The following is a 10,412-nucleotide window of genomic DNA, read 5'->3' on the forward strand; positions in this document are numbered from 1 at the left end:
TGAGACGAATTGCATCTTCCTGTGCTTCAAGAGCTTCAAAATACGCGCTACCAGCTGTTCATTAATGCTCAGAAAGCCGCTTGCATACTGATATAGATCGGTAAACAAAGTATTGAATAGATACAACTGTATTTTGGCCGTTTCCTCAATTACCAAAACATCTAGTGACGGGGAATTGGCAGCTCTGGCCTAGGGACTCGCAATCAGTCTTCAGACATTTGAATTTATATTTACGCCCATCTAGCGGATTTTTTTTTTTGCCACGAACTCTGTGGGTTGAGCAGCTGCAGGTGGTAGACCTTCTCTAGAGCTACTGGTCTTACTGCAGCTACACGAGATACACACGCAAACACATGCTACACATGCAAACTGAAAAAGCTTTTGCTGAAATCTTTCATACAGCAGAAGAATTTTCTTGTGAGTGCGGCCTCACTGAAGACCTTCAGTGGTTTTTGCAGAAAATTTCTGCAAAATTTTCAGAATTCCGGCTCCTCATGTAAAAGACCAAAGCGTGCACAGTAAATAACTTTCCGCTTACCTGATTTTGTAACCGTGTCGACTTTAGGAAAAAGCGATCATGCTGAAGGGAACAGATCAACCAAACAGGCTTTCAGAAGGGATTATTTTCTTATGATTGACAGATTCTGATGTGAGTTTTAAAGCCACTTCGCGAATACTCTTTTACTGTTATAGTCAATCTTTGCATTAAATGTTGATCCACCGCACTTTCTCGATACTAGCCGACTAGCTAGTATGGCAGCGCATTACAAAGAAGCTTGCATTGACATAACCCTGTTAGCCTCGCAAACGGGTTTGTGAGAAAATATATCGACTCTTTGGCCAACAGGCCAAATGATCTCTTAGAATTTCACGTTTGTGTGAAGCAAATGTCGACAGGGTTGCCACCAAGGTTACGTTCGTACCATTTTTGGTACGTTTTAAATAAAACGGTACATTTTACGTTACGGTCCTAAAAACGTTACTTTTTTGTTACGTTTTTGAATCCATGTTACAATTATGTTACGCTTTTGATTAATGAGGAAGTTTCACATTTTCTGAGTAATCCATTTTATCCCCCGTGAAAAAATCAGCTGTTCCCTTTTTAATTACACTGACATGAGTATCAACATTTTTTCACATCGCGGGCATTTAATCTTTTCAAACAATCACTCAGTTATTAGGATAAGAAAATATCCACTTCGCTTACTCGCATAGTAAGTTAAGACACATTCTCTCTCATGAGCATACGATTATCATTTTTTTAGTGACAAGTGACAATAGTTAGTTAGTCACCTCACCAACTTTCAATTTGATCAGTTGACTTTGAATCTTGTTCCGTCAATAGTCATGCTAAAATTATAAGGAGAAGGGGCTACTTTCATTAGTTAGCCTAATGCTCACAAAATAAAACAAAATTTGATGAAAATATAAAAATTTAGAACCAAATTTGGGCTATATATTTGCACATTAGGGGGGGGGGGGCTAAAGCATAGTATATATTAAATACGTAACCTAATCGAGGTACTTTTCCCCCTAAACCCCAAAAAACAATAATTTAAATATTGTGAACGCAATGACAAAACAACGCTTTGCGATCCAATTCTCTACTAACTGATACTCGTTTCACTAGTTTCCTTTAGCATCTATTTTGCGTGTGTATCAACTAATTGACTAGATCGGTCATGCCTGTATTATTCTTTCCGTAACAACATCACTCCCCCCCCTTCTGATTGGCTTTACATAATATCAGGTTATATACAAAAGTTGCTCTTTTTATATGGGATTATGAACAGCTGGTATTGACAAATGAGTCATTTTATGGTTATATCTAAGCATTGAGGAGGGGGATGGGTTAGTTGAGCCGGAATTTTCAATTTTATGCTAAACTTTTTTCCAAATATCATGGTCACTTTTTTGACATTATACGCCCCTCCCCATCTGCGGTCCCATATATAACTGTATAAATACATTTCATCGTTGTGGCAAATCTTGCGATGACATTCTTTCTTGTTACATTCTTTCGTGTTTTTTCATATTGTAAAGTAAGAATTTTTTAGTCGATTTTTTTAATGTATTCCTAGGGATATAGCCCAGACAAACCGGGGGGGGGGGGTATTTTCAGAAAAGAGACCATGATATCTGGAAATAGTACAAAATAAATAATTTAATGGTACTGCTTGTGTGTTTAGCATGTTTTCTTCAGAAAGGGACAATCACTAAATACTTGACTTTAGAAAACAAAAACTAGAGTAATGCCCATTTTTAGGAAGAAGATAACAGTCTTGTATCTGTATAGGGTAGGCTTACAGTTTACTGAAAAACTGATTCATAGGGACCATGCAAGCTGGACTGGGGCCCCAGCCCCCTGAAAACGTAAGTTTTTCGGCATTTCTTTATTAAATTATAGGTTTTTTATTATCCCCCTCAATTTTCTTAATTAAATCATTTCCAGTTCATTTTTATTAACTCACTGATCTTTTTGTTACATCTTTCTTTTAGTTCTTTGTCACACAATTTATTTTTAATTTGTGAACTATTTTTCAACCACTTTCGAATGTTCAGTTACTTCCCACTTTTATCAGTATAGCACAACGGTAAGAGCACAACCCGAGGCTGTCTTAACTTAGTTTGTAATCTTGGATGAGACATAATATTTTTTTAAATGTGAAAATTAAAAATTTGAAAATATTAAATATAAGTGAAAATTCGGGGCAAAAAATCGATTTGTTTTGCATATTCGGGGCAAAAATCGTTTCGTTTTTTGCATTATGCAAAACAACTGTTGTTTCGTATAGGAACTGAAGACAACGATTAAAATATTTTTTTGTTCGATAAAATAAAAACAAAACAAAAACTCTGTCACTCGGAATTGCTCAAATCTTCATGGTGAAGCGTTGCAAATTTGAGGCTAGAGGAGGTGAGACTGAGACTGAGCCAATCTAAAATATTAGACGGGAAGGGAGCGATTAAAACTATTTTTTTGGACGTTTTTAAGAAGCCAGATTTATTGAGATCGTTATTATTGAAATTTAACAATAAAAAAAAATCTAGCTGGTTTTCTTTTTTTTCTTCAAAACTCTAAAGTTTCCTGTGTCTATTGATTTGCCTTTTATTTTTTACGTAGGCCTATTGCTCATAAACGTTTGGTTTAAAATGCCAATAATGACAATTAAAAACAGCAACAACAAAATAAGCAAAATAGTAGCTGGGGTTTTATACACACATCAGGGGGGGGGGTTGGCATTTCGGTTATGTAGTTAAACTGAAAGCAGCACTTGCAGTTGAAAAAATAGGAATTTCCTGAAGGTAAAGAAGCCTGAATTGTTATTATTGTATATTTTTTAGGCACCTTTTAAAAGTTGGAGGGAAGAATTTTAATGAGATAACGTAAAAATATACTTTTCAAATTATACAGGCAACAAATGTCCCATCCCATCTTTAAGTACCACTCTTTATAGCGAAATGAAAAGAGACTTTCCTATCAAAAGTTACGTTTTTAAGAGTTGGACGTTACGAAATATTTTGGTCTGATGGCAACCCTGAATGTCGACAGCGTATTCCGAAGTTTTGAAAATTATACAAATCTTGATTACTCTGCCTAACACAACGACTAGTAATGGGAGATTCTTTTCAACATTAAGCCTGATTAAAACCTATTTAAGATCAACAATGGGCGATGAAACGCTCAGTGATCTGATCTTGATGTTTAGTGAAAATAAACTGTTTAAAATCATTCGATTTCGAGGCTATGGTTGGTATTATTGGAAAAATGAGACCTCGTCGATTCCCAGTCATGCAATAAAACTGTGAATTACTTTCCAGTAATTTTAAGTTTTCTGTATTCATTAAACACTTTTAAATTGTTTCTTACTATTATTAGTTGATTTTTGGAGAGGCCTATGCTAACCACTGTGAAGGAATGTTGCTCTTAAACAGCTGTGAGCCGGCCACTTTAGGGGGCCCTCAGGTTGTTTAACCCCCCCCACCATTAGTTCAGAATGAAATGACGCCACTGGGTCGAAATATTCATTTGTTGGTAGTTCCACTGTCTTACGAATAAATTCTCTATTGTTCTACTTGTTGTTTTTGTTTATGATGGAAAGACAGTGTGGTCTTTGTTGTTATTTGCGTCTGAACCAAAACCAACTTAAAAGCCAAAATTACGTCCAAAATAGAAATTCACGTTTAATATAAATACATAATCACAATAAAAATATATTACAAAATAGAATCATTGAGCTAATTTAAGACACAGAGCAGTAACTTTATATCTCGGTCATCAGGTTTATGCACTAAAATAGCACTCATTATTGTGAGCTAAAAGAGCACTTATAACAAAACAAGGATAATTATCCAAGTAGTAAATAACAAGACAAGGGATACTAAATCTGGCTAAGGTTAATTTAATGGTTGAGAAAACAAAGTTTTAAAATGCAGCAGTCTCTTAGGCGTAAAAGACGTATTCCAAGAATTTCTTACTTTTAAAGTGTATTCTAGAAGCCACTTCAGCAGTAGCGTAAATTCACAAAAATTTAGTGTGAGTGGGGGGAGGGGGCAAAATACATCTTTTAAAATCTAGGAGTGAAACAGATTTGTCATTTTTTACTGAAAATACCAAAAAACGCCTTTTTCAGCGAAAACACCAAAAAAGTGTATTTCAAAGGGAGGGTTGAAAATTTCTAGGGGGAAACACCCCTCCCCTCCCAATTGATGTCACTGATTTTTAGCATTGATAGTTCTAAAAGTAGTATGTTACACACAGTGGCGTAATTTTGTTAAAATCCTGGGAGGGGTAGGGGGGGGGGGGGCGGTCAGAGCTATTTTTACCAAATCAAGTGAAAATGACAGCAAAAACTGAAAAATTACCCATGTACTACCATAAAGGTAAAGACATACTAAAGAAGACTGACTCGTCTCTGTGGATGCTTAAATTATACAGGCTTATCTTAGTTTTGACAATAGTATTGAAGAAACTAAATTTCAGCTGAGGAGGCGGCGGCAAACTGGGGGCTGCCCCCTCCCCTGCCCCATATCAAATTACAGCCCAGGTTACATTAACTGGATTTTATCGGAAAGCAAAATAAAAACGAAGAATAATTGTTGAGAGCTAATTAGCAATAATCGGTTGTTGGGACAAACCAACAATAGCAAGAATTTAATGAAGAAATCTGCCACACTATTAAGATACCTTGCATTATAAGAAGCTTTATTTTTAATAAAGAAATCTAGTTTTCTCGCGAAAAAATCAAGAATTATATATATATATGTATATATATATATATATATATATATATATATATATATATATATATATATATATATATATATATATATATAACCAGGAAAACGAGGTCAATTTCAGCCAGAGGCCAGAAAGAAGCGTGTTTTTCGTGTTTCTTCTGCTCTGTTAGAGTTTACTTCAAAAAGGTAGTTTTTTTCTTCTTTTTTTTTTTTTTTAGCACTGAAGAAGACTCGGCGGATATATCTTGGCAACTAGGTGGAAATATCTTTGTCGAAATATCTGCTTTTGTCTGTTCACTTCTTTCTGTCTACTGGCTGAAATTACCCTCGTTTTCTTGGTTATTTTTTTTAATTATAGTTTCTTATTTTTTTTCTTTTTGTCAAACGTCACATACAACCAGTGTGGCCTTAGAACGTACTTCCCTCCTAATAAAAAAATCGTTTACACATGTGTCATACAGCTTTTTAGATACCTGGTCTTATTTTCTTCTACAGAAACAACAAATGTTATTGAGCATTAACATCAACAAATTTTGGTTCCAACTTTCAAGACTTAAACAAAAATTGAAGTCCCTAATTCTATTTTATTATTCTTGAACAATGTGACTATATATGTGTGTGATTTCAGCACAAAGGTTTCCAGGGGAATGCTTAATATCACAGAAACTGATATTGACTAAAAAACTTGATTTATCTTATCAGTTATGGATGTTTTAATTTTAGCCCAAAATACTTTTTTTTAATGAATACGTTTCTGCATACGTTATATTTGACAAATATAACAAAAACAGCAAAAAATTCAGACATTTTCTGTCTAGGCTAATTTTCCAAAATTTAGCTTATTATCCGGACTGGTCTAAGGATGGTCGACAATATTTGCTAAAGGCGATTGCGTGAGTTATTTGCAAATTAACGGAAAAATTTTCCAGCAAGAGGGGGCTACCAAGGCTAGCTTTACCTCAGACGACACCTGCCCTAGGAATTACCCTACTTATTATGGAACGGACTAGTTAGTATACATTTCCTAAACTTTTTTACTTTAAACTTTGAAAAACAAAAATTCTGCCCTCTGTTTTGAAACTTTTTATAATAGCAACTGAGATTATTTTTTTTTTTTTACACCTTTTGAATCACTTAGATGAAAATGTTGCAAGATTCTAAAAAGTACTGTTTTGAAACTCTTTATAATTGCAACTGTGATTATTTTTTTTTTACACCTTTTGAATCACTTAGATGAAAATGTTGCAAGATTCTCAAAAGTACAGGAAATACACAACATGTAATAAAACAACGACAAAACTTTAAAAAAACAATACAACGGCAATAAATAGAAAATGGCAATAGAAACTGACCAATAAAGATGATAGAGATTCTTTTTTATACTTGAATCTTCCTGACTATCTTTATAATACAATTTTCCATTAGCATAATCACACTCTTTAAACATCTAATGGAGATGGCGTTGTATATTTATCTATTAGTGTAGGGGACTTGCCATGTCCCACTCCCACGAGAGACTAACAATATGCAAAAGATTAAAATCTGCTACTATTGGTGATGGATTTAACATTTCTCTGGGAAGAAAATACTTCCCCCTCTTGACCTACCCCCCCCCCCTAAGGGCTCCCTTGATGTTGACATACTGTTACTATACTGAGTATAGTTACAAATATTGCCACTGATAATTCACAATAAAATTACCATTAGAAAACGAACATCCTATTTAGTTATTTAATGTTATTAAGATTAAAGAAAATTTATTTATTGCACTGAGCGTCAAACTATCGTTTTTTTAAGTCAACCCCATTCCGTCCCTGAGATATTGCAGATACGTCTTTTTAACAACCTTGATTATTTATTTAATTTTATTAAGATTTGAGAAAATGTACCTGTTCTACTTTGCGTCAAACTATATTTTGTACATACCTCATGGTAAGCAGGCACATTACCATATTTATTTTGTTTGTATATATTTATATACTTATTTTCAACATACGTTTATTTTTAAGAGGTATTTACGTGATAATGGATTGCAAGAAAAAGGTAAGATAAAAAATCACAGAATTTATCGTGAATTTTTTCATTCTGGTTACAGTGTGAGAACTTTTAATATTCAGTATATTTCCTTCTTTTATACTGCAAATATTACTATTTTTCTTATGCGATTTAGTGCAAAGACGCTAGATGTTGTTGAATTACAAAAATTTTAAACCTTCCCTGCTAGATGGTGTTGAATTACAACAGATGTAATTGCCCTGCGTTCAGCAGAGCTCATTGCAACTAATTAAAATTAATTACAATATCTAATTAAATAAATGTAATTATCATGCTCTATTGAACGCGGTTTGAACGTCAAAATAAATTTCCCACAAAAAAACTCAAATAAAGCTTGCAAACCCATAGAGCTTTTGAAACTAATTGAAAATATCGTTAGCATAAACTATTAGATAAATATTCCAAGAATTTTCTATCTATAAAACGATGAATTGCAGATTAAAGAGCTCCGAAGCCGGGGTGGATCTACAGAAAAAAAGGAATGAGGGCGCCAGGAAAAAGCTTGGGGGGGGATGGGTCCCTGCTGGGTTTGCCAGTACTCTGAAGCACAGTAAGCAAATAATTTGTTGCAACAGGTGCTAAAAGTGCTCTTGAGCACAATTCAACAATTGTAATTGACTATTGAACGCTAAAAATTACAAAATCACAGTTAATTCATTGAACGAGGCCATGTTTAAATTCTAAAATCTAAATCACGATATGTGATTTCGTCACGCAAAGGATTAGATCACGTTGAATTCCCTGTTAATAAAAGTTCATCCATGTTGAAATTCTTGTGCAATTTTTAAAATAGTAGTACCTAAAACTAGTCAAATAGAATCAGTCATATATTTATTAGTCTATTTATATAGAATTAGTCAAAGGGGTCTCTATTGGTCCCAACTTTTCTTTTTTATATGCCACGTTATTAGTCAAAGGGGTCTCCATTGGTACCAACTTTTCTTTTTATATGCCACGTTCACTACATTAAAAACGTACAAATACTATAAAAACAACAACAAAATATAATCTTAGTCCGACCTTATAAACAAGAGTTGTGTACGCAACTTAAAAAAAAAACAAAAAAAACAGAATATGGCTCAGAAATTCCTGTCCTCTAGGGCTTGAGTCGACAATCAGTGACTCAGAGTCCAAACTGACTAACATCATCACGCAACAACGGAGAAAATTACGAAAGAAGCATTATCTCTATTTTAAAAAAGGTTTAATTTTTTCTCTTCTGATAATACTTTTCACTCAATATGTAACTACTGAAATAAGGCAGTAAAAGTTAAAATCTTAGAACATCTGCTTAAAACTATCAAGAACTGTGAATATTAAATCTGATTTTTTTTTTTTTTTTTTTTTTTTTTTACTGGGTAAGTGTGAGTTTACACAACCATGTAAATTTTAAAAAATTGGGAAAAGTTAGAAATTCAATTGTTAATGAAAACCGCTTAAGAAAGTGTAGATGTCTTTGGGAATGCCAAAGACTGTTAATATTTTATTTTTTACAGATGAAAAGTATTGTCAAATTTGACTAACTAATTTTGTTTATTTGCTTTCATTTCATTTATTTATATCTAAATTTTAATCAGAAAATTATTTCGCTTATTTGCAAAAGCTGACATTTTTTTTCTTAGCGAAGGGGCTTGTACAAAAAATGTAACACACGAAACATCAGAACGTTGATCTTACATCATGAAGATGTAATTATTTGCCTTATCTTACTTATCGACCTAACTTCATGCATCTTCAATGGTGCACGGATTGTTGGAAATGAGCCAAGAGGAAGTTTTATGTTTAGTAATTTAAAGCTGATTGTCCATGTTTTAGTATCTGCTGATATATATCAAAATCCATTATCTACGAAATATGTAATCCATGATATGAACATAAAAAAGCCATTGATACTAAAATTAGAATAAAAATTTAAAATAAAAATATGTGACTCGAACACATCTTGCGGCTAAAGAGATTAAAAAGCAGGATAAAGTAAAAGCCTTAGTAAAGCCTAATTAATGTTTTGCCTATCGAACGGGATTGTACTTAAAAAAGAATTAACGAAACATTAGGACCTTGACCTCACATCATGATCAAGAGACTATCAAATAGTCCGTGGTATAAGTAAGAAGCGACTCGGACTAATAGTAGCCAAAACTCTAAAAAAGAATTTGATATCAATTAATGCATCAACTAATCGGCTTTTAATACTAATTCCAAATATATGCAATTCATTAAGTTCAATTTGCCGGATTTTTGCAAAATTTGCCGGGTTTTTGCAAAAGGGCAGAAACAACTCCAAAAAGTCAATCGATCTTAATTAAAAATAAATCTATCAGATTCAGAATATCAGAGAACCTTGCTGTAGAGTTCTCAAGCTCTACAGCTCTCTCAAGAATTTTGTATGTTCTTTTTTTTTATCACGGATAGTTATTCTTCCATGGGGAATCTTATAAAGCCAATGTTCCTAGAGATGGAGAGAGAACTCATTCTGACAGAAATCAAAAGTTCCAGTGCCTTTTTAAGCGACCAAAAAGATTGGAGTGAAACTACCCTCCTCCCATGTCCATTTGTCCCCCAAAGACATCTGGTCAAAATTTGAGTTAGCCATTTTACTCAGCATGGTTGAAAGGTTCAGAAACTATGCCTGTGGGGATGACATGACCAACCACAGCCCCTGGGGAAAGGGCTGTAATTTACCATAGTTACCATAGTAGTATATATAGTATTTTTTATTGGGAAATATAGACATTTTGGGGAGGGCATTTTATTCGAGGATAGGAGAGGGGTATGAAGGGAATTTTCCAGGGGAAATTTTACAGGGGGGTGTGGATGATTTGAAAAACAATCAGAAATTAAACTAAAAAAAGTCTTTCATCTGAAAGAAAGGAGTAACATTGAAATTAACCCGAACCTGAATTAGTGCGTATATGAGGGTAGCTGCCCCTGCCTTATACCTCACTCTTTGCGTTAAAGCCTGACTTTAGTTCTTTAAGAAAGACTGCTTAAACACAAGAGTCGTTGAATTTGAATCACAAGTATTTTGAAAGAACTTTAAGAATTTAGCGTAAAGAGCAAGGGCTGATGAAGGGGCAGCCCCCCTCACATACGGAATAATTTCTATTCATTTTAAG

Source organism: Artemia sp. Qi Xiang Cuo, chromosome 14 (assembly GCF_049724085.1).
Source record: "Artemia sp. Qi Xiang Cuo chromosome 14, ASM4972408v1, whole genome shotgun sequence".
NCBI classification, from domain to species: Eukaryota; Metazoa; Arthropoda; class Branchiopoda; order Anostraca; family Artemiidae; genus Artemia; species Artemia sp. Qi Xiang Cuo.